General features: G+C 40.0%; 1 long non-coding RNA gene across 1 annotated transcript in view; it reads left to right on the top strand.

Annotated features, from left to right (window-relative positions):
* The window catches only part of LOC135187067 (uncharacterized), a 128,868-nt gene that overhangs the window by 288 nt on the left and 104,248 nt on the right, over positions 1 to 24,332 (top strand). The gene's annotated exons all lie outside the window — the stretch shown is intronic.

Raw genomic sequence — 24,332 nt, 5'->3', positions numbered from 1 at the left:
GCTGATAATCATTAGTGTAGGGGTTGGACTACATATTTTTTTGAGGTCCCTTCCAGCCTCTGACATTCTGTGCTTCTGTGATTCTTTGGAAAGGGAAAGAACTCTACTTCTAGAATAATTTGTTGCTATACCACTTTCTGAAAACAGTTTTATTAAATTGTTTTCCCAGAAAGACAAACACAAAAAGTAATGGTAGACAATCATGAACTGCTTAGGTTATCAGATGTATCCCAAAATCATTTAAACAACAGAACAGTAATTTGTTTGCAGAACTTCTTAGCGTAAGCTCTTTTTAATCCTCAGAGATACAGAAGCAGTGTCCCTTATATATGTTTGAAATAAGTAAGAAAATATACATTGGGTGGGTTTTTTTCCCCAGTTTGTGGCACTGAAAGAAATGCCATGTTGCTCTGAAGTCACAAAAAGCATTTTTAGTTTCATTCCAGTGGATGTTTTCTTTTGACAAGGCTTGTTGCTTCTATCAGACTGACCTCCTCTTAAAAATCTTCTTGAAACTTTCCTGGTCTAGAGCTGAGATCAGAATTTGTGCAAACTCAGAAATCATATTCACTAAGAATAGCCATAATAGCAGCATAAATAACATCTGGAAGACTGTCTCTTAACTGGAGGGATCAACCCTTGATACTCCTTTTGCCCCTCTTTATACTGTCATTACTATCTCCTCAGTGTGAAAGAGAAACTAAATCAGAAGCAAGAAAACACAAAGCTCCTCAAAAGGGCTTTTTAAGACATTCTTCCCACTGAACTCACCACTCTACTATAGAAAAGGTTGCTTTATGCAGCATCTCCTTTCTCTAAGCTTCTGAAAATGATAATGAAGAGAGCAGGGCATACATGCAGAGTCAGGGGCTGCTTTATTATAAAACCAACTGGAAGGGCAGTTAAAAAAAATTAGAAGTAAAAATATCCTGATGCAGAGAGTTCACTGCAGAGTCAGTTCAATAAAATTTGTGCTTCTCAGTTCTGGCAAAGCTTTTGGACATTTCAAAGGGCTTGATAAACAGCAATAGCCTTGTCTCCCACACATTAAAGCTTCATTGACAACATTATATGAAAAGAAGAAAAACCTGGCAGAACAGTAAAGCAAAGGGTAAGGTGTTCCTTAGATGGGTCAAGGTGCTCTGAGTTACTCTTGCTTCACTGAAATAACAGCATTTTTTTCTGGCAGCAGAACATCTGTAACCTCCGTCACTGTCGAAGCAGCACATCTGTTCACAGTTATGGGTCAGTACCCATACAGGAAGCACGGTTGTGCTGCACTCAGATGCTGCACACAGCTTACAGAAAGCATTTCTAAAACTTTAATTAGTGAAGGGACAGGAGGATAAAATGAATGCGGATCAGATCCACGAGAGCCAAGAACCCAAGTAACTGCTTACAACCTGATGAGCATCTGGACAGAGCTATAGGTGACAATAATGGGGTTTTCATTTACTGCTGATTTTTTAATTGATTTTAGTTAAAAGCCCTGATTATTCAAAAATAACCTGAGTAATAACACCTGTATTGCTATTGCAGCACATAATGAGCCTGGTGGGCTGTCTAATTATATGGAGTTCACAGCATATGTCTTTCCATGTCATTTCTGTCCTGCCAACCCGCAGCTACTGTGACTGGTTCCCCTCTGTTAGTTTACTGTTGTTAACCATGCCCTGTAAAGAGCACTTAGTTCTTTTGGTTCTCTTCTGGAAAAAAACATTTTGAGACTGTTAATGCATATATTTTCGATCTTAAAATAAGTAGATGCAGCTTTCTATAATAGCTATTTTATTTTCATCTACCTAAACTGAAAGAAAATGTAAATATTTCATAAGAACAGTAGCCCCAAACTCTTTTCTCCTGTGGTAGAACAGAGACATTAAAAGGCAGTTTAGAAAGAGAAAATTGAAAATATCTCTGTGTTTTGTAACTTTATCCAGTGATTTTGTTCAAAGGATTTAGGGGATTTGTTTTGAAAAAATACAAATATTAATATAAAGTGGACAGATCTGATGTTTTCCCTTGGATTGGTTCTGCTTCTTGATAAGATTAATTATGGGCCTGACCTTCTCCACCTTAAACCTATTTGATGTAGTTCAATTTCACTGCTGTAAGATAATCATCTGACAATACTGACAGTTGAGGGGAAGATGCCCTGCTACCCAGCTGTTGGATATGTGCTGTTAATATTTTAGTAAGAAATGGCATTTCCATTTTCCTCATTTCCTCAAAGCACAGGCACTTCAGCATTTTTTGTGAACTCCAAATTCCATTAGAAAGCACTTGAAGAGAGGTCATTGCTGTAGAAAGCAGCTTCTAACACACCAAAAGCTGTACTTACTGAACCAGAATAATGGAGAGACTGATCTTTCATTCTTAATTGATAATGGTAACTTGTAACAAGAATACTCCTCATATAATTGTATGTGTTCATTTGTGTGGGCAGGAAGGGCTGTATACCTTTAAGAAATACTCTATAAGATAAGACTAGGACACAAAAATGTCTAAGTATTTACAGAAAGACACTTGGGAGGTTTATAATGTGTTCATTTCTGCCTTAACTCTCTTCTAATTGCACTTAATAAAATCCCTGCCCTTCCCAGAGTTTGAAGGGCAGTGATGTTCTTCCTAAGTTGTAGCTAAGCCTCTAGCTCCTGAGAATTATGTAACTATCCTGCAGTGAAAGAGTTGTTTCATCCTCTGTCGTAAGAATTTTGTCTGACACATCTATCCCCTTGCCATCTACATACTAAATGCTAGAGCATCGCTGCCTTGCATTAGACAAACACCTTCTGTAGTGCAACAGAATTTTGGGATTCTCTAACCTGTTTAATTGCAGCAAAAATGAATGACCGTGAGGCAGTGCACCCAGTCATCAAGAGACAGACTGATAAAGATCTTACTGTGGGAGAGGCTGAGGTTCATATTTGCTAGCCAGTCATTAACAAGCCATCTAGACACTGACTTTCATACAAAGACAAGTCAGTGTTCTAATGAGTCTTTTAGATTTGCTGATAAATAATAAATATTTGTGCAGGATGTGTGGTGCCACTTTCTGCACAGGGGACAAATTCTACAAAAGCTAGAACTCAAGCAAAAACCTTCATATTAAAACCAGATTCTTTACAGTGATGGTGGTAACATGCTGGAAGACACTGCTAAGAGAAGTTGTGGATGCCACATCTCTGAAAGTGTTCAAGGCTGTGTTGGATGGGGCTTTGAGCTATTTGGTCAAGTGGAAGGTCAGGCATTAGAATGGGCTGCCCAGGGAGGTGGTTGAGTCACCAACCCTGGTTGTGGTGTTTGAGAATATGGTTTAAGGGTGTAGAGTAGGGATAATGTTGGACTTGATGATCCTGGAAGTCTTTTCCAACTGGAATGTGTCTGTGATTCTGTGAAGGTGTTCCTGGAACTAGATGATCTTTAAGGTCCCTTCCAACCAAACCATTGTATAACTACGTATTACTGAACTCTGCCTCTCAGTTCTTCCATGATGCTTGAATATCAGCATTTTTTCCTCTATAAAGTTTTAGATGCATTCAAAAAGAAGAAAGAAAAATTATTAACATTATTTATCAGAATGGGACACAGTGTAAACCAAGGAGAAAACATTTGGCAAAACCAAGACAGTAGGATGAGAGGGCTGAGTCTGGATTCTGCTGCACTCCCTGTATTCTGTTGGTTCTGTGAGTTAGACTATAAATCGTTGGAATAATTTGTCTCTAAAAACTGACCTCAGTCAGCACTTTCCAAACACCTTGGTGCACAAGCTGCCTGATCCTGCATATGGCTTGCTAACTTGCACTGCAACACATGCTCCTGCAGCTTTTCTCTTTGATAAACAGTGGGTTTTAGTCTCTTATCTGCAGTGTGGGTGTATTTGAGTAGAATCATAGAATCAACCAGGTTGGAAAAGACTCCCAAGCTCATCCAGTCCAACCTAGCACCCAGCCCTGGCCAATCAACCAGACCATGGCACTAAGTGCCCCAGCCAGGCTTTTCTTGAGCACCTCCAGGGATGCCAACTCCACCACCTCCCTGGGTAGCCCATTCCAATGGCAAATCACTCTCTCTGGGAAGAACTTCCTCCTAACATCCAGCCTAGACCTCCCCTGGCACATCTTGAGACTGTGTCCCCTAGTTTTGCATACATCATTGCAGTTGTAGGGCAATCAGCAGTTAAAGCTGACCCAGTGCTTAGGTTGTGGGAAGAAGTGGATTGAATCAGTTAGTTGTCTACAACTTTCCTCACATAAGCTAAGACACAGGGAGACTCTTTGAAGGTGAACACAATTGTATTTCTCTACTTCCCTTTTTTTTTTTTTTTGCAGGGTCTCTGCATTAATAATACACCAAGTACCCACAGAAGGAGAGGCTATATATACAAGGAAACCTGATATACTTAATTACGGGGAATAGTCTAGAGCTAGCTATGACAATGTTCAGGTTTGAGGGATGAACAGAAACACAAGTGTAACAAATATGTTTGCTATTGACCAGAAAGCTACAGAACATGCAAAAGGTGCATAGTTATGGGAGAGGATTCTACCCATTTTTTGCTGTTTCCAAACAGAGGGAGGGGAAGAGGAGACTGCCAGTGATAAAAACAGAAATAAGGCCTGTTATCTGCATTATTGAGCTTATTTCAGAATTAGTAAATAGAAATCCCTGTGGGAAACCAGGCAAAGCTGATCAAAATCCATTTGAAGGCTGTGAATCAGACTGAAGGAATTACAATAGTATATAGCTCAAGTTTCCCCTCAAAACTGAAATTATTAAGTATGCTGTCTGCAGGAGAAATGTGCTTCAGGTTGTACTCCAGTGTACTCCAAGTGTACTTTAGGTTGCAATGGCTAACAGATCTGCGTGGTGAGGTATTTCATGTAAATATTCAGAGCAGCAGATTTTCATGCTTGCTTTCTTAGGAATTTGGCCTGTAATAGTACCAGGTCCTTATTAACTTCAGGTTTGCCTGATCCTGAGAACAGCAGAGTAACACTGTATTGTGTGGAGTCATTCTGAAAATGGGATCAGAAAGCATCCCGTGGGTGAACCATGCACCTGTACGCCTTGTCTGTGCCTGATGCTGCATGTTAAAATAGAGAAACGTGTTAAGATGTTTTGAGTAAACATGGCAGGATGTGGAAAGGAAAGCTGGCAGAAGTGTTGAGGATAGTTGAAACACTGCAGGCTCTGGTTTATATTGATGTCTAAGGCTGGCCAGAAGCATATGATTGTTTTATCGAACATTAGGAGTTTTCCCAGAGGAACTTTACTGGTTTTGTTGATAAGTGTACAGCTGACCAGTTGCTTTTTACTCTAGCAAATTATTCTGTTGATTGATAGCTCAGTTAATTTCAAAAGTAGCCTTCTTTCTGCAGATGCAGCTGTGAACTCTAATCAACTGAAGCAATTAACTGCTATCTCTGTGGCTGCAGAGGAGCCAACTGGAGAACCAAATGTACTGAGAGCGGGCTTTTGCAGATAACTGAGAAGGGTGAATTCATGCCTAACATTTACTCCCTATAACATTCCATCATTTTCCAATATTCACTATCTGGATTTTTCACTGTATTTCTTGATCAAGCTTTCTATTTTCACTATATTCAGTTCTGCTTAGTTTGGCAATTGGTAAATGGGATTAAATAAGGAACCCTGTGATTAAGTTAAGTAACTGACTTGCATATTTTTAGGCTGGATGCAATTTGTAAATACTTTGCCTTCTACCCTGAGTAGACTTTTAAAGATAGTTTGCAACGGGCTTCACTGACAGCATGCTAGATAGTACAAAAAGGTAGTGCTAACTCTGGTGCCCTGACCAGAACCCATCTTGGTTAGATCTAACTTGCCAATATTAACTTTCCTTGTAGTTTCAGCTGGTTATGGTGGATTTTTATCTCCTGTCCTAGATTTCTAAACTGCAGACATATTGCTTTTCTTTTTTTAATAGGAGGTTAAAGTGTGACCAACTTTAGGATTCTTTACAGTTTATGTAGTTCTGATAGCCAGGAATCTAAAAGGGCCACTTCCTCCTCTTGAGAATGGTTTGAGGCCAGTTCCCCAGACTATACCAGGTCATGTGAAGCCGAACATATCAAGCCATACTAGAGTAATATCTTTTCAGGATTAGGTCTTTATCATTTGGTATTCAGATACAGAAGTCTTAATATTTCTTTACAAGTTGTAACTGCTAATATAGTAAATCACATGAATAGGAAGTAAGAAGAACATGAGGAAAGCAAATGAAAATAGTAGCAGAGTGAATCTGGTGATAGGCAGGTACCTGGCCTTCCAGGTATGACTTTTCAAGTTTATGTCATCCTATCCTCACTGAATGGAAAAAAAGAAAGCAACATGTTTTAAATTAAAAGAATGGCAAGCAATTATTTCAGATTCTAGTGATGTAAAAAGTATATCTTGCATGAGCTGAATCCAAAATCCCTTCACTGTATTTTCTGTATGGGGAATGTTAAAATCATACACAAAGACAACAAGCATTGTACTTACCTCTTACAGCTGCCACCCTCTTGTAAAACAAAGACTGATTTCCATTGTCTCATTTGCATGTTGCATTTGCAAACTAGTAGGAGAAGGGAATTGTGCCCATGTTCCAAGGTCTGGACCTACCTGACCTTCAGCCATTTCTGACCTTGAAAATAACATGGCTGTACTCTACCAAATGAAGATTTACCAGAATAACTGAATTGTACCAAGTTAAATTTGAACTCAGAGAATTGAAAGTTGTGGCTGAGTATTTTAATCTGGATACCACCTTAAAACTGAACTAAAAGAAATTAAGTTTGTGGCTGAGTATTTTAATCTGGAAAGGGAAAGAAGTGCTGCTTCATTACTATTCTTTTAGTAGTCAGAATAATAGGAAGCATTCAGCTACACTCGGACAGTTTCAGAGTACATACAAATACATTCACTGGTGGGTAAAGCTGCTTGGTGATTTGCTAAAATTGCTTCTCAAATACATATTAGATTACTTTTTTACCTTAGAACAAGGCAGAGTTAAGGTTAATAGGGACATTTCTATGTGCTAGAAGAACATAGCTTGATATATGGATCTGGTCTTGTTTCTGGAGTGAAGGGGAGGGAAATGATTGTGATTTAATCACTATTTTCTTTTGTACACTTAGGCTCCTAGAACGTACCTCCTAACTGGCATCTAGTTTAGGATAGCTTTAATGCACGTACTTGGATTCAAGAATTCAGCTTAGTCTTTTTATGGTTCCCAGGTAGCCAGGCTCTTTCAAAATAATTTAAAGGTGAGCTTTTCTCAGTGGTATGTGGGTAACCAGTGCACTACTAGTCTGAATGACCCTGATCAATCTCCTCTGGGGACTCCAACTACACACACACTTCTCTCATCCATGGGCCCAGGAGACCCATTCCAGCTCAGTTTATGCCTTTCCTCCACACTGGGTAACATTGTAGGAGTGCCTGTGTCCAGCCACAGATTCTGCTGATCCAAACTCTGATCTGCAGTCTGATTACTTGGCTTGACCTTGGTTCTGCCTCACTGGTTTGGTCTGCCTTGCAGTCTCTGGACTCTGTCTGAACCTTGTAGGCAGCACTGACGTCCCATCTCTTGACATGCGTTTCTGGATAAAGCTGAGACCTGCCTATCACCATTATCTTTACGGGTGATCTGGAGTTCCTGCTGAAGCTGGCTGCCACCGCTGGCACTGCCGATTGTCCTGTTCAGGTACTGTGGAGCTGGTAAGGCCCATATTTGCACTTGGCTTCCCACTCTTAACCTACCTGGTCTCGCTGGTCTTTGTCAGTTCCCTTTAGCAAGGTGGCTATTTCATTTGCATGCAGAATTCATACCTGGGCCACTCAATAATTTTTAATGTACTTTCAATGAGATGCTGGGGAAAGTGTAGATTTAAAAATCCACATATCCTGGGCAAGAGTTGTAAGCTCTAAAATGAGCTAGAAACTTCCCAAGCCACTGAATTCAGAATCCAGCCACTGAAGACAGCCGTATTTCAGACAGAGTAATCCAGAAAAGATCTATTCTCCTTTCTCTCAGAGACAGCAAACTGTGTAACTTCCTCTAATGTGCAATAATATCCATCCAAGCTTTAGCATGAGACGAATTGCATGGTGTCGCTTACATGGAAGGAAAAAAAGGCAGTATGGGGAAAGGCAAGCTTTTACAGTCTGGCAAAACTAGTCCTCATTCATTCAAAGCTAAAATTAACTGCTCTTGGATCAGTACTGCATTATCTGCAGAGGCTGTTTCTATTTTTTTAGCTTTTAAAAGTCAAGACAGCTTTCCAGAGGTTGACTAATCTATGCATCCTGCTCTTTCATTTAGTTCTGTTTAGAAAACTGAATCTAGAAAGACTCAGGATTCTAAAGCTGAATTTATATCAGGCAAGTTCCAATGATGACAAGGAATTTCCACTGGTGCCGATTTGACCTAGCTTTTCATCTGCCCCTTTATAACTATCTTTTGTATGTTCCAGTCCACTAGCAGGTTCGCTGATGATAGACACCCAAAAGGTGGGGCTTTTTTTGTATCATTACATATAACTATAAAAAGAACTAATATTTCTAGACACATAGACACTGGTAATGTTTATGGTGAACTTTGCTTCCTACTTATAGTTTACCTCATTGCTTGAAACAAAAAAGCAAAGCAACAAAACAAAAAACCAAACAACAACACACACACAAAAAAAAAACCACAAGCAAAAATGCCCAGCAACCACCCAACTATGTCCTAATTCCATTATGTTTTATTTACTATCCTGGCACAGAAGAACTTTCAAGAGGGTAGAAACAATTTCAGAGTAGCCAAAATGCCACTTTTAAAATTCCATCTAATAAAAAGAGAAATATTTTAACTTCAAAATATTTTGTCAAGATATACTGCTGTACCCAAATAAGCTCACTGTGTTTGCCAGGAAAACAACAAAACAAGAGAAAAAAACCCTTGTATAACAAAAGAAAGCTTGGAATGAATAAAAAGTTTGGTAGAAGATACTATCAGAACTGCTCTTATACTTGAAAGTAACATGAAAAACCTTTTGTGGTGTTCACATTAAACTCTTAGAGACACCAGCTGCTTGGGAAAGTCCTCCTGTTTGTTATCACCATTGTCTCACAAACTGAAAGACACCTGGCGCCTCATGTTCAACCAACCACCTTAACTTCTTGGTTTTACATGATCATGGATTTCACAAGCGATGGCAGTGGCTCAGCTAAGCGCTGTCTTCGTCAATGAGACACAATTCCAGCAGATTGCTCCACACTACAGTCACTGGTCCCTCAGTTGTCACAAAGGTCACAGCTGGCCCACAAATGGTGTGAAAGGGCTCTGTTAGGGATAAATATGTATTATTAGGTTTTTTTTAAATTGCTGTTGAATCCCCATCTGAATTCAGCCCCTTCTTTCTGGACATCTGCACCTGGAGTACTACCTTTATTTCTTGATTTTGACACACTGCTAACAGACATGTGAAAATTCTGCAACTTAACATCTGATGTGCTGAGTTACAGGTTCCCTTTTAATAAGGGAATACTGACATCTGTTTTGACAGTCTAGCTTGATTGTTTTCATAGTAATTACTCATGAAAAAGGAAAACAGTTTGAAGTGCTACTCTAGGCTGAGTTCCAACTGGGATAATTACTTGCTACCTCCCTTTAATCCCCACCAACGTTGCTCCTTATTATGTTCCTTAGCTGCTGCCTTTAAAGCGTTGTTCACTGCTGCTCAGCAGAGGCCGTTCTCCCTTTCAGCGATGGGTGCGGTCCTTTGCTGACTGACACAGTTCCTACACATCAGCATGTTCATCAAGGAGCCCAGGACTTTCACCCTGGCCTACATTCCATCGGGTGTGCTTGCGCAGGTGGACTTGCCTTTTTGGTTTTCTGACGTGAGAGGAAACTGGAGGGAATTCTTCAACGTTCATTGAAGCAATCCAGATATTTTATTCATTAGCTATGGTGACTTCTTCTAAGCTGAAGACCTGTGAGCCTGACCTTTCCCTGAATGTGCTGTCCAAGATACAACCAAACTGCTGGTGGCTCACAATGTCACCCATACAGGACAGGTAATAGTGTGATCGGAAAACTGATATATTTTGCCTGCTCACAAATATCAGTGTCTCTCTCACTCCTGCTTGGCTCTAGCCAACACATGAAATGGTATTTTCTTACAACATTAACAACAAATCTATTTGGAAGGGTAGCCATATTAACCCTAACTAGCATTTTATAACAGATTTTCTTTCCAAAAATAAGGATTATTTGGAAATCTTGTTCCATAAGGAATGCAGGAAAAATGAAGCATCTTTCACTATGATTTGTCCTCTATCAGCAAAGGGTCCTTCAGAAACTATAACATCCTTGGTTCTGTGGCACCTCCCCACTGTTCCATGGTCGAGATGGGAGTCTTGTAGCTATCTCAGAGTGGGAAAGGCTGTTTTGTTTCCTTTAGCCAAATCAGTAGCCTTGTTTTCAGAACAAAATGTCACTGGTGGGAATAACAGTTCTTTTTGGTGAGAACTGAACTGGTTCGCAGCATAACAACTGTGATAAACATTGCCTCTGTGGTTTGCCTGAACCAAAACAGCCTGGCATTTCCAAGCAATTAAAATGCAAGCGATGAAGATTAGCCTGGTGGGTTTGGGGGTTTCGAAATAAAAAAGACAAAAGAACAAAAAAGACAAAACCTGAATGCTGATAACTCCATTGCAGCTGAGGCAGGTCAGATTCCCAGCATAAAGCCTGGGCCAAAGTCCCGTGTGAATCTAAAAGGGATGCGCTGGTGACTGATAATGTAGGAGGAAAGGGACACAACCTTCATTTTTGAATTTCTGATCCCACTGATGTGGCATGGGCTCACCTCCTTGTCTGTTCCAGAAAGCCTAACTGCTTTGCTGGGTTTTCCCTGGTTTATTTATTGAAGGAGAAGTAGGGAGAACAAAATAGATGTGAGAAATATATTGCAAGTGGTGGAGTAGCATGTGGAGGACGTACAGTTTGAGTCAGTAGAGTGTGTGCAGTGGGTTCAAAAGTAGAAAAAAAAAAAACTTCAAAAGGAGAAAAAAAAAAAAGAGCTTCCTCAGTGTTCTGCCTTTCTGTTATCTTTTACAGCCTTTGCTGAACTTCACAAACTGTAGCTGATTACTGATTCTTGTGACTGTATCACAATAATAAGCATTAGGAGATTCTGTTTCGTCTTTTTCTCTCTTCTCACTGTAGTTCTTCTGAGATAAAGTTTCACATAGATTGAACTGTAAAGATGGGGAGATAGGTATAAATCATTCATGTTCCAATGACTTCCGTGGAGCTGAGTTTTATGTTGGTTGAGACCCTGGTCCACTAAGGTGATAGACACTGAAGGATGCAGGAGGGTAATCCAAGATTCACAGGAGCTAAAGAAAGAGAAAAATGGGCAAGAACATACAAGATGTGGTGTACTGCATTTCTAGAGCAGTTGCCTGAAGAATCACATCTGGTACCATTGGGAGGGAAACTTAAGATGCACAAAATTTATTGCTGGCAGTTGTTTAACCACATTAGTGGTCAGATTGGCAGGCTGTGCAAAAAAATGCAAATTTCCAGTGAGTATCCTGTCAAAAGGGAGGAGAAGGTAGCGTGGACTAGGAGACAAATCCAGTTCCTGCTATCAATGCCAAAATAGAAAAACTTGGAGAAAAAGACAAAGACTGTTACAAGAGCACAGTACATGTAACAGAGAAAAACCATCAGGGCAATAATACTGTCAGTCAAATGAGTGTGTGGTGACCAATTTAATAGCCATGGAGTTAGTGATTTAATAATAATAATAAAGCCTTTAGCAGTTATTGGTGCATTTAAGTTTGCTGAATTTTAGTATATTAGTCACATGTCTACTTCTGATTTGCTTCTACTTAAATTAAGATGTTGAGAAGCCGTAACAGAAGGTATCCAGAGAAGGCAAAGTGAATTTTTTGTTCATTTTCGTCATAATGACTCACTTGTAAACAAGTATAAAAATAAGAGAAATAAATAAATAGATGCAGCATCTAAGTGTTAAGTTCTTTGGGACTTCTTTCTTGACCACTCTTTGCATATGTAGCCTTTGTATATGTAGAGATGTAACTTTTGTTTTTCACTTAGAAGTTTATGGGTGGCATTTTGACAAAAAAGTAATGCTGGGAGAGTTTTGCTTGAAGCACAGTGTACCTCATATGAAGGATGTTATCATCTTCATTGCAAAATATGGAGATTCCCAGACATTAATAAGGAACATTTCTGTGTCCAAAAAAAAAAAAAAAACCAAACAAATCCCAACAAACCAACAGTTATTTTTTATTTTAAGTCATTGAATTCATGTGTTTGAAATCTGGGTGAATTTCTATCCTGATTTCACATGGGGAGAAGTTCCAAAATCTGAAGCGTGATCATATGACCAAAGATAGTTTCCCTCCTGCCTTTGGTGTTCAGTGTGAAGTTATTAAATGTAGTGTGAACGTTGCCCTGATTTGCTACCCCAGGAAGACTTTCACAAGAATGCAGTGTTAAGGGAGATGACAGTTCTCAACAAGACTAAAAAGATGCATTGACTAAAGATAATTTCCCATATTTTTTCCAGTGCTTTAAAATAAAGAACTCCATAAGTAATAACCAACAAATAGTTTTATATGTGTTTTTTTTTTTCTTTTATATAACTTGACCATTCTAGAAACTTTTAGATTGTGTAGGGTCTGAGCTATTTATAATCTGTACAATGTGGTTCCTTACCCCAGTCCCAGTGCTCCTGGGGTTTTGGCTCTGGTTTCTTTAAGGTGATTTCAAGGAATCTGTACTGATTTAAATCTACAGTCTCATTTATGATAAGCTTTGTGAAATATTTCTCTTTGGTAGCATTCAGAGCTACAGATTGCAGAAAACATTGCTGTAATACTGTAAATATAAAACTGTTCCTGGGCTTCAAAAAAACTTTTTGTAAAGTCACTCTGAAAATTGGACGTGTCTGGAATGCAATAATTTGCCAATTTATTTCCATGGTGCTGTCCTCATTTTTCAAGCACAAATAGTCCTTTTGGTTGCATAATTTAAGATATGTTAAAACCAGTCCTCAGCAAGTTCCAAGAAGCAGTGTTGTGCTATCCATACACCAGGAGAAATTGTACTAATCCTGTGATGGAGGGCAGAGCCATCACCTTTGAGAGATTAACTGCTCCTGTATGATGTGAGCCCCTGGCTCACAAGCTGGAAGATGTGATTGTAACACCCAGAAAAAAGGGTCCAAATATTAATAGTGTGTGTTTGGGAATGAGTAGTTGTTGGGGTTTTCTGGAATTTGTTTTTGAGTCTTATGGTGTTTTCATAAGAGATGCAACGTGGAAACAAACCCAAATCTTAGATGAATTTTCGAGACTTCTTGGTTAATTTCTTCTTGGTCAGGTAGAACTTCACATGAACATGTATCTGGTTTTCTGAGATTGGTTATCCACAAAATCCAGATTTTTTCTGTCAGTTTTGTTCCTTTATTATTACCTATTTTTTGTAATAGATTCCATAGTGTTTGAAGAGGTGGAGGAGAATCATCACTGGCCTTTTAAGGACAGCACACCACCAGAACAGGGTCTGGGATATCTCAGGTGTAGCATCCTTGGCAACTCTAATTGTTGCTCCTGAAAGCTAGCACTAGGGGAACATGATACCTGGAGTGCCAAACCAGTCTGAAAAACTGGGGGTGACCATTTTCTACTGAAGTATTGATGTTAGTGTGTAGACTTTGACTAACAGAGACAGATGGACAGTAGAGTGTGTAAAAACTACAAGAGCAGCTATGTAGAAAAGATGACAGCTATAAATGTAACACACTGAAAATTAATTTACAATGTTAGGCCTGTCTGTCCCGTTTTTCTGTCTGGGACCTATGTTAACGTTATACACTTAAGACATTATATCATTATTCTTATTTCAGTGCATTTCATGCCTATAGATTTAATATAAACAGAGGTGCTGACAGGGGCTTCAGTTTAAACAGGTTTAAATGTGAATTTGACTTTATGATTTTCATCAGGGAAAAAGACTAAACAGTTTAAGTTGATTAAATTTTCTTAAAGCTGCAGCTAAATATAATGAAAGCCATTTGTGCAGTTTTTTGTAGGGAAATTGAGTATCTCAATGTTAGTGACTGACAGCTTCATGAAATGAATTCTTTTCTTGTGAAACAGAGTCAAAACAGTTTCCATTTTTCATAAACTGCAGCAAGGTAGTTTCAATGTTCTGGTTTTTCAAGGAAACATAGCTGTCCCATTTAAGTGTTGGCTCATTAGACCAAGCTACATATGCCAAATTACTAAAAATACAGATCATAGCAGATACTCCTTAAATATTATGTTTTCTTGTACTATGGACATCACAGTTATCAATTTTTTTCTTCCTTCTTTTTGATGAAATGTTTCCTTCTTTTTTTTTTAATGTAGTGTTCTAATTAGGTAAAGCCTAGACCTCTGGTTCTGACTGTGTTCTTAAGCATGGACCAAGTTCCAGGCATGCTCAGTCACACGAAAAAGATGAAAGTGGTGTTGTGAACTTACAAACCAAAGCCAGGCTCTGGCTAAAGTTGGCCTGTGTTTACTAGAGGTTATACTTACACAGCAAAAAGGGAAGGACCTAGGGGTTTTGATTAGAAAGGGAAGAGCATGTGTCTTTGACATATTGAGGTGAGCCTTGGAGAACATCTTGTGAAATTTCAGGTGCTCCCTTGTCCCCTTGGTTCGCAAGGCAGACTAGGAGTTTTCTGATAGAGAAACACAAAGCCAGTGTGCTGGTAGATGAAAGCAGTTAAGCACTATGGGGCTTCTAGGGAAGAAGTGAAAGAAGCTGCTGTGAGTATTGCCTTTGCAATTCTCCAAGAGTTTTGTAGCACCTGTCTCTGAACAAAACAATTATATTGGCAAATGCAGAAATCCTGAACATGAGCCAGAGGTGTGCTCGGGTGGTTAAGAAGGCCAAGAACACACTGGCCGTTCACAGGAGAAGGATGGACAACAGGACTGGGGAGGTGGCTGTGCCTCTGTACTTGGCACTGGTAAGGTATCACCTCAAATAGTAGGTTCCATTCTGAGCCTTTCAATATAAGAAAGATGTTGAGTTGCTGGACCTGGTCCAGAGAAGGTGAGGGGTCTGGAGAACAAAATCATAGAATCATAGAATCAACCAGGTTGGAAGAGACCTCCAAGCTCATCCAGTCCAACCTATCCCCCAGCCCTATCCAGTCAACCAGACCATGGCACAAAGTGCCCCAGCCAGGCTTTTCTTGAACACCCCCAGGGATGGTGACTCCACCACCTCCCTGGGCAGCCCATTCCAATGCCAATCACTCTCTCTGCCAACAACTTCCTCCTAACATCCAGCCTAGACTTCACCTGGCACAACTTGAGACTGTGTCCATTGTTCTATTGCTGGGTGCCTGGCAGAGGAGACCAACCCCCACCTGGCTACAACCTCTCTACAACTTCTTGAAAAGAAGTTGTGGTGAGGTGTGTCAGTCTCTTCTCCCTTATATCAGCTGAGAGAACTCAAATGGTCTGAAATTGTGCCAGGGGAGGTTTAGATGGGATATTAGAGAATTTGTTTTTTACTGAGAGGGTGGTCAGGCATTGGAACAGGCTGTGTGGGGAGGCGGTGGAGTCACTGTCACTAGAGGCATACAAAACTGTGTAGACAGAGTGCTTTGGGACATGGTTTAATGGCCATGGTGGTGTTAGGTCAACACTTGGACTTGATGAATGATCTGAGAGATCTTATCTAACTGTAACAATTCTGTGATTCTGTAAGTACCACTTGGACAGTTCAAGAGATCTTAGTCAGTATTCTTAGAAATGGAAGTCTAGAAAAGCTGCAGCTTCATTTTTGTTCAGAAAGTGATTCATCCTCTTCCTGCTCTTGCAGAAATGTGCTTGTTCAAAAATTTGATCATTTTTGACATGTTCTTAGGAACTATTTCATATTCCTGGCTCCAGTGTGCTGTTCCACAGGACAGGAACTCAGAGGCAAGTGTTGTGTGTTGTGGAAGGGGTTTTTTAAAGTTGCCTGAAAAATCAGATTAGACATCATGGACAGTGTCACTTTTCAGTGCATGTTATTAAACTTGCAACATTTTATTGCTGCTTTGTTTGACATCTGTTTGCCCTGCTGGTGTTAGAAGTCGTGCAAGTCCACTAATGTTAACTTGTAAAAGTAAATTTCCATAATAAATCAGTTTGAATTATGATCTTTATTATTTTTTCTATGCTGTAAGTGATAAGTTGGATAACTGGTGGCTCCAAACACTTGGTCACTGTCTCTCTCTGACACCATGAGAAATCACATTGCTGCTATGTGCCTCAGTGTCTCTTCACCTCTACATGTAGTGATTATGCCAGGTCTTGTGTTAGAAGCAGCTTTCAAAACTAGAAGAGCACAACTGGTTTGCACTGAGTGTGTATATAGCAGTGAACATATGTAGAAAATAAGCAATATTCTCAGCTCCTTTGTGTCAGCCAAAGAGTCTGTACTTAGGTGGATGTGGAAAAAGTCTTTCAGATGTGTTTTCAGATTTTCTTTTGATCAATACAGCCTTCTCCCAGCTACTGCACTGAGCTACAGAATCTCATCTCTTGTTCCACCAGCTTAAACTCATGATTAGCTCTGTCATTCTCTAATATTTTAGGGTATATTTTTGGCACCAGTTCCTTCACTTCTTGGACATTTTTTGAGCATAAAATAAGACTATCACAGCTTCCATACTTGCCAGGCCTGCCATAGAAAATATCCTTGGGGATAACTGTCTCAGTATTTGGAAACATATCCCTCTTGTGTCACTGGATTGCAAGTTTCCAAGGATATCTTTGGATAGCTCCACTATTAGATTTTTTCAGAAAGTCAGAGAGGTCAGTGAGTGCATGGGAAAGAGGATCAGTAGAAGCAGTCAAGGCAACCATATGTAATGATTCATTCCAACAAGAGGTTTCATCTTAAAAAAATACTCTGGAACCCACAACTGGTGTGTTGCCTCACAACCCCTTCAGGTATTAGAACTAACAGAGGGTTCTGATTCCACCCTATTTTACTGAAATTAGTGTATTTGATGGAGTGGCTCAAAGGAAGGATTCTCCTCGAAGCATCAGCTCCAGAATGGTTCCATATACATGGCCAAGTGGCACGAGGTCTGCAGTGCTAGGGAGCAGACAAGTGCAGGACAAGTGTGTGAATGAGGAGTACACTCTGCTGTGCTCTAGAGAGCCTCTGTGAAACTTGCCATCACATGTGTTATCTTCACCAGCACAGTACAACCATGTGCTTTCTGTTGGAGAATGGAGATACTCAAGACAGATATTTAATCAAGGCTTATTGTTTAATAACAGGGTTAATTTATACATTTGATTATTACTGGAGACAGTGTGAAGAATCTGGCAAAGTAACTTCAGTGGTAAGTGGATTTTCTCTTGCATAAAATGACCATCTCTGTGTCAGCTATCAAAACTGTGAAAGCATGCTTGGAGACACACCAAATATAACATTGCTATTAACTTCCTCTTAACTTAGCCATAATTGCCTCATGAACTGGAATGTACAACTCAAATTGGCTTACTTAGGGAACAAAAATCTACCGTTCTTGCCATGTAGAAGAAAATAATAAGTAGTAAATAAAAGAATCCTTTTTAATTACAAGGAAGTTCATTTTTCTATGAAGATTTTCTAGTGGAAAGTAATAGCTGCAGGTTTTTAAAAAAGAGAGATCAGTAGTGGCTTGTGACAAGACATTCAAAATACACTTGCTTGAATCCAGTCCACCCACTCCTTTGTAAAACATGCTGTTAAATAGAGCTTAAACAAAAGGCAATCAAGATAAACAGCTGGACTCTAAACAATTAGCAATAAAACGGGTCATGAATACCTTTTCCCCCTTGTGTATAAAATTACTTTTACTGTGAAGGAGAATCATTCTGAGTGGCTTTTTTTAATGGGTATTTGAAAATGCTTTCCTGGGAACATGCTATCCAAAAATGCTTTAAGGCTTCGTGTTTGTATCTGCAGTACCTTCCATGGTGAGCAAAGGCCACACAGACTGCTTTGGGATATTACAGAACCCCAGCATCCAGCATGGTGGGAGCTGGAAGGCACCTCTGGGGATCATCCAGTCCAACCCCCCCCCTGCTAAAGCAAGATAACCTGCAGCAGGTTGCCCATGATCATAACCAGGTGGGTCTGAAATCTCTCAAGAGAAGGAAACTCCACAACTTCTCTGGGCACCCTGCTCCAGGGCTCCAGTACTCTCTCAGGAAAGAATTTAGAGAACAGAGCTATTCTCTCCTTGTTTCTTTCTTTCTTTGGTTTTACTTCTTTTGGTTTTTCTTCTTTTGAATTCTGTTAGAGGTCTTATTTCTAAGTCTGGGCTATACTTAGTGAAAACAAGTAGGAAGGACTGCAGAGGGCATGAATATTGGGCGATTTAGAGGGGAAGGATATTTTTGTGTGTTTCAAGAAAATATGAAAATGAGGAGGCAACTGGGAAACCCCTGCATTTCTGCTAATGGAACTTGTCTGAGTTTGTGGGTATAGAGCAATGGATGCTGCATAGGCACACAAGTGTGATGATAACATTGTGCTGACAGCAAAAGTGTTAAAAACAAAGGAACGCAGCTTTCAGTCTGTCCGTAACTACACAGTCAAGAGTCCATAACTGTATGCCAACAAATGTGGGAGCAAGCAGTGAAAACAGTTTAACAAGAATACTCATTTTTATGCCTAAAATGGCATTAGAGGCATGGTTTATCACAAACTTCAGGCAAGAGACCTTATGAAATCTACAAGCTCGTACACAGACATGATGCTAATAACTACAGGGGTTGTTTTATAAGCATTCACTCAACCACCGCACAACAAAAACTTAACACTTCACTGTTGCTGTTCTCACATTTCATAACAGTGTGGAGAGAATTCCTTTTTGATGTTCTCCAGAATTTATGTGATGTCTACATTTCAGATGATATATAACGCCCTGTTCTGTTCACATGAAGAAAATTGTCACTTTCATGTTTATTGGACTCAAACAACCTTTTTGAAAAGGATCCCATACAAACACTTGTGCTGTGCAGGGGCCGTCTCAGGGAATAGGTTGTTACCTCTTGGCTAGAGAATAATAGGAAAGGCTGTGAATTTCTAGATCTCCTTTCCTCCTGTGAGCCTGTGAGATTTTTCTAATGTCCTTCCAAAAAGTGAAAAAAAAAAAAAACCAACACCCAATTCTTTTGCAATCCTTTCTGGCTGACTTAGTTAAGCTCACATACACCTCAGCTTCTCAGTCTTCATGTGGTGTAGTGAAGATTAGGGGTCTTCTTTCCTCATATACACACTATGAGTTTAACATGGGATTTTTCAGAGAGGAGTTGAAACTCTTCTTCTACTTAGGCCTATCATCTATTGTGTATTTTAAACAATCAAAAGTTTAAATTCTCAGGCTTGTGGCTATCTCTGATCAGATAGACTTCATTTTGCTGCTTACCAGCCCTCTTAAGAGTTCACTCTTTTGTAAAGATAATCTTCCAAATAAACTGCTTAGGTTTCAATCATAAATTTAGGTTCAGCCAAACACAACAGTTAGATCTTACTGAATTACATTTCTCAGCACCACTGGGAGTCAGTGGTCACTTTCTGTCCACACAGATAACCACAAGTGGGCTGAAGACTTAAGAGTGTCTACAGAAATGTGATTTATGCTACACATAATGAATTTTCCTGCTCAGGTCTCACTGCTTATTTAAGTGACTATTGAAATGGTAGCCATGTATTTTTAACAAAGCACTATACTCACTGAGGTTACTTTCAATAATGGTACAAATCAAAGGCTTTAGAGCAGAATTTTGACAATTATAAACATTTTAAGGATCTGTCATCAGCTCAATTCTATATGAATAACCTTCCTGTTTGCTAATTAAACTGACCAAACAGAGGGCATAGGCACTACATTATGTAAATTATGTATGCTTCTAGGAGTGAAATATGTAAACAGCTTCTAACAGTGTGTGCTTAATTTAATCATAGGAGCAGTTCAGTGGGAGATTTATGTGGGTGTGTGAGCCTGAGTTCAGAGAAAGAGAACTTTTTATGCTTACATTAAATTTTCTGAATGAAATCCTGTGTCTTCTGGCACTGGAAATGCAGGTGGTTTGATAGACTGCTTATTCTTACGTGTGACTGATCTGAATCCTAGCGCAGAAATGTTATAAATATTGACTGCTTCACTAAAAAAAACCTCTTAGGGTAAATATAATAAATAATGATGACTTTCTTTACTCCTGTAAGAGCTGACATGAATATAAATATCTCCTAGATGGGAGATCTGTAATTCCATTTTTTATAGTGGTTTCCTTTGGGACATTCTTAGATTACGCACAAAGCTTAACTGAAAACAGTATGGAAAGAGGTTATCAGAGGGTCCATGTCCTGTCAACCACAGTGAGTGAAACCTTCAGCAGCTGGCAGCGTAAGTGCAGTTCGGTATGTTTGCACACACCTCTTTGTTACCTGGAGATCCTCTGAAGCACAATGGCCTTCTTTGTAGATACATCCTTGTTCAAGATCAAACCTTAAAGAACTTGAAGTGTTCTTGTTTGTTCTACTAAATAACACACTAAAATGCTTCCTTACCAACACAAAATGCAGCCTAGAACAGCCTTAGATGAACATCTTAGGCTTAGATCAACATCACCGCTAAAGAGTTTCCAGCGTAACATCTTCTGCCTACATAAGCAAACAATTTGTCAAGCAGGAAAGAAGAATTTTGGTTCTGTGCCATCTGTCTATTTGAAAGCCTGTCCCACTTGAGGCACAAATGGCTTAATTCTGTGCTTAACAGGACAGGAGATGTTGTTGCCAAAATTGCTATCATGATTGCCACGTTATTTGTTTGTATTGCCACAGCTCTGCAGTGAGGCTTTACAGCTTTACACTCCCCAGGAAAAAAAAAAGGCTGCCACAAGGAGGCCCAAGAAATCTGAAAAGATAGAGGCAAAGCTGTTCTCATTGCATGTGCTGGTTCTGAAAATACGTGTTTCTTTTTTCTAATATAAAATACAGAGAGCAGGGACATGTGGAGGTTTAATCAATGGTGCCTTCAGATGGAGGCATGGAGGCTGAAGACAGACAGACTTTGTTGAAGGCAATAGAAAACCTCTCATTTGTTACAATAAATGCCAATTGTTTTTATGACCAAAGCATTCATGATCCATTGACCAAGACCACTGTGAGTAAAGTGTTCTACAAAAGGAGCAGAAGGTGATCCTGCTCCCTGTGGGCTTATTGTTGAAGTGTCTAAGAAACATAAACAGAATCGCGAGAGATAAGTGAGAGCATGAGTGAGCCATTAGGGGTCGAAATGCTGTGCAATTTGCTGGGAAAATGTGTTCCAAGATGTGATGAGCAGATGAGGTAGAATGGTGTGCTCAGCAGATCTACTCTGGGCATCTCACAAAAAAGGGATTCATCAGGAGTGTATCTCAAGTTACAAGCATCTTGTGACATCAGAACAAAATGACCCCTTTAGTAACCTTGTGCTTTTACAGAACTTTACCTATAACATTAACAAACAGACAAATGTTCTTTAAGCAGTTTTGAGATGGTGTTGTTAGAGATAGTGCAGGTGATCAGATCCTCTTGTATGGACCCATAAAAAGTATCCACTTTGGGCTTTTATACTAAATTATGAATCCATGCCTTTCTAATGGACAACTGGGTTTGAATCACGCAATTGCAGAATGGTGGGGGCTGGGAATCATCCAGTCCAAGCCCCTGCTAAAGCAGGGTTATGCAGAGCAAGCTGCACAGGAACGTGTCCAGGCAGGTTTGGACTCTCTCCAGAGAAGGCAGCTTCACGACCTCTCTGGGCAGCTGGTTCCAGTGTTCCAGCACTCTCAAGGTAAAGTTTCTCCTTATGTTTAGGTGTAACTTCCTGTATTCCAGTTTGTGCCCATTGGCTTTCCTGCCTTTGTCCTATCACTGTAAAGAGTCTGGCCCTGTCCTCTTGCCCCTGTCCTTTTGATATGGATAAGCATTCAGAAGATCTCCTCTCTGGCTGCTCTTCTCCAGACTACACAGCCCCAGGTCTCTTAGCCTTTCCTCACCAGAGAGATGTTCCAGTCCTCTCAGCATCTTTGTAGTCCTCCACTGGACTCTTTCCAGTAGTTTCCTGTCCCTCTTGAACTGGGAAGCTCAGAACTGGACAAAATACTCCAGATGTGACCTCACTTGTGTCTCAACCTGCTGGTCACACTCTGCTGAATGCAACTGAGGATACCATTGGCCTTCTTGGCCACAAGAGCACACTGCTGGCTCTTGGTGAACCTGCCCAGCAGGTCCTTATCCACAGAACTGCTTCACAGCATGTAAATCCCTAGCCTGTGCTGCTGCATGGAGTTATTCCTTTATTCTCTCTCAGGACACTACCTGTATTTCCTAACTGATTATGGAGAGACCTGTATATATAGATGTATATATATATATATATATTTGTAGGTAAGTATGTGCATGCATATGTATATATTTTCCATATTCTCTTTCTTTCATACTTTTTTCTCTCTGATCTCTGAGTATGTTGAGCTGCATGAAGGCTTTTAGGCAGAAGCCTTTGGATTAAGTTTATGATCAATCAATAATAACCATTTTTGCTTTTTGGTATCATGTGCAGATTGTCTTTGAGGCTCAGTATGACTTAGTGCAGTCATTTTGTAATGAAATAAAAATATGCTGCTGGCTACTACAAAATAATAGCAAAACCTTAGATGTAAAATATAATTCAGCACATGTAAAATTTACCATAGACAGATGGGAAATATTTGCAATGTTTCTGTGTGACTGTACATAATAACAAATAGATTGCCACAGTTGTTGAAAATACATTGGTGTCATCTGTGCTGGAAGTGATGACAGTCATTTACCAGGACTGGGCAGGATAATTTGTCAGTTGAAAATGCTCCTCTCTGCACTTATTGCTTTTATATAGGATGTTCAGCAAAGGCTTCAGTCTCTTACAGGGTAGAATGGTCAAGCTGTCCTATATGGGACTTTCCTATCAAGTGTTTCAGAGGTTTGGCCCTGTGTCTATCCACTGGAGCAGGAATGCAGGCTCTGTGCCATAGGAAACTGCATGAGTCCAGTAACTGAAAGCTTTTCAGCATTTTCTTTTTCCTCTCCTTGACCATACATACAGTTTAAAAAACCCATGTATGACTTGTTTTGGACAGTTCTATGCATCATATATCCTCTCCCTTGAAATACTTTACAACAATTGTTCCCCTGCTCTCCTCTTGCTTCCTTTTGATATCTGTTCTTATTCCCTGCCCTCCCTTCTCCTATTTTCTTTTCAGACAGCAAAAGGCAGTGGGTGATGATGGAGCCAAACATTTTAGCAACTGGCTGACCTCTTCCTTGGCACTCAGCTCATGCAAGTGATCGCAAGGACCTCCCTGACTGTGAAATGGGAGAGAATAGAAAGACCCTTGGATTTCATTGTGTAAGAGCTTGACTGTAGGCTGAATTGAAGCAAATAGAACAATGATTCTTGGAGGTTGGCTACTGTGTTGATTGCATGCAGCTTTTCTTAGCCTGTACAGTGACTGCATCGCACAGGCAGCAGTGTTCTCCTCTCTCTTGAATGCTTTTTGGCTAGATACCTGCTAAGCAGCTACTGCAGAAATAGTGCTCATTTAAAAATCTCTTAGGGTAGGTGTGCGCACTTCAGAAAACTCCAAGTCTAGCATCCCTTGTTCCACAGCCCCTCAGTGACTCTTGCAGCTTGGATGTGGCTCTATAGCGCATTTGCAAGATACCAGCTTTTTACAGAACCAGTGCTTTGCTTAACCAAACCACAGCTGCCACATTAGCAGAAGGTCACACAGCCTCTGTTGCCTCGTAAGATGCAAAGCCTTGTGGACACGTTGAGACTGCCGCCCTCCTTCAAGGAACTCAAGCGTGTTGAGGCTCCCCTGTAAACTTCTGTCATGTTGTTGAAGGGTTCAAACAGCTTGTGAAGGACACGTCCCAAAATATTTTTCCCTCTTACTCATGTAAGTCTATGAAGGAAGTAAAACTTAGGGAACATGCTCTTAAGAGTAGTATTACACTCTTATCACAGTCTGGTCGAATTTTGACTCCATTTTATTTCCTTTGGTCAGGGCAGTGCATAGCTTTCCTGTGCTGACAGTGCTGATTTATTTGTGCTTTTACCGTCCTTTGTTCCATCTTTAGAGATCTATTTCTTCTTAGAATGTTCATGTGATTTGGAAAGTCAGGTGATGAGAGAACCTTTGAGAGAGACAAGGCCCTTAAC

Source organism: Pogoniulus pusillus, chromosome 26 (assembly GCF_015220805.1).
Source record: "Pogoniulus pusillus isolate bPogPus1 chromosome 26, bPogPus1.pri, whole genome shotgun sequence".
NCBI lineage: Eukaryota > Metazoa > Chordata > Aves > Piciformes > Lybiidae > Pogoniulus > Pogoniulus pusillus.
Note: the sequence above shows the minus strand (reverse complement) of the source record. Positions and strands in the feature narration are given on the sequence as shown.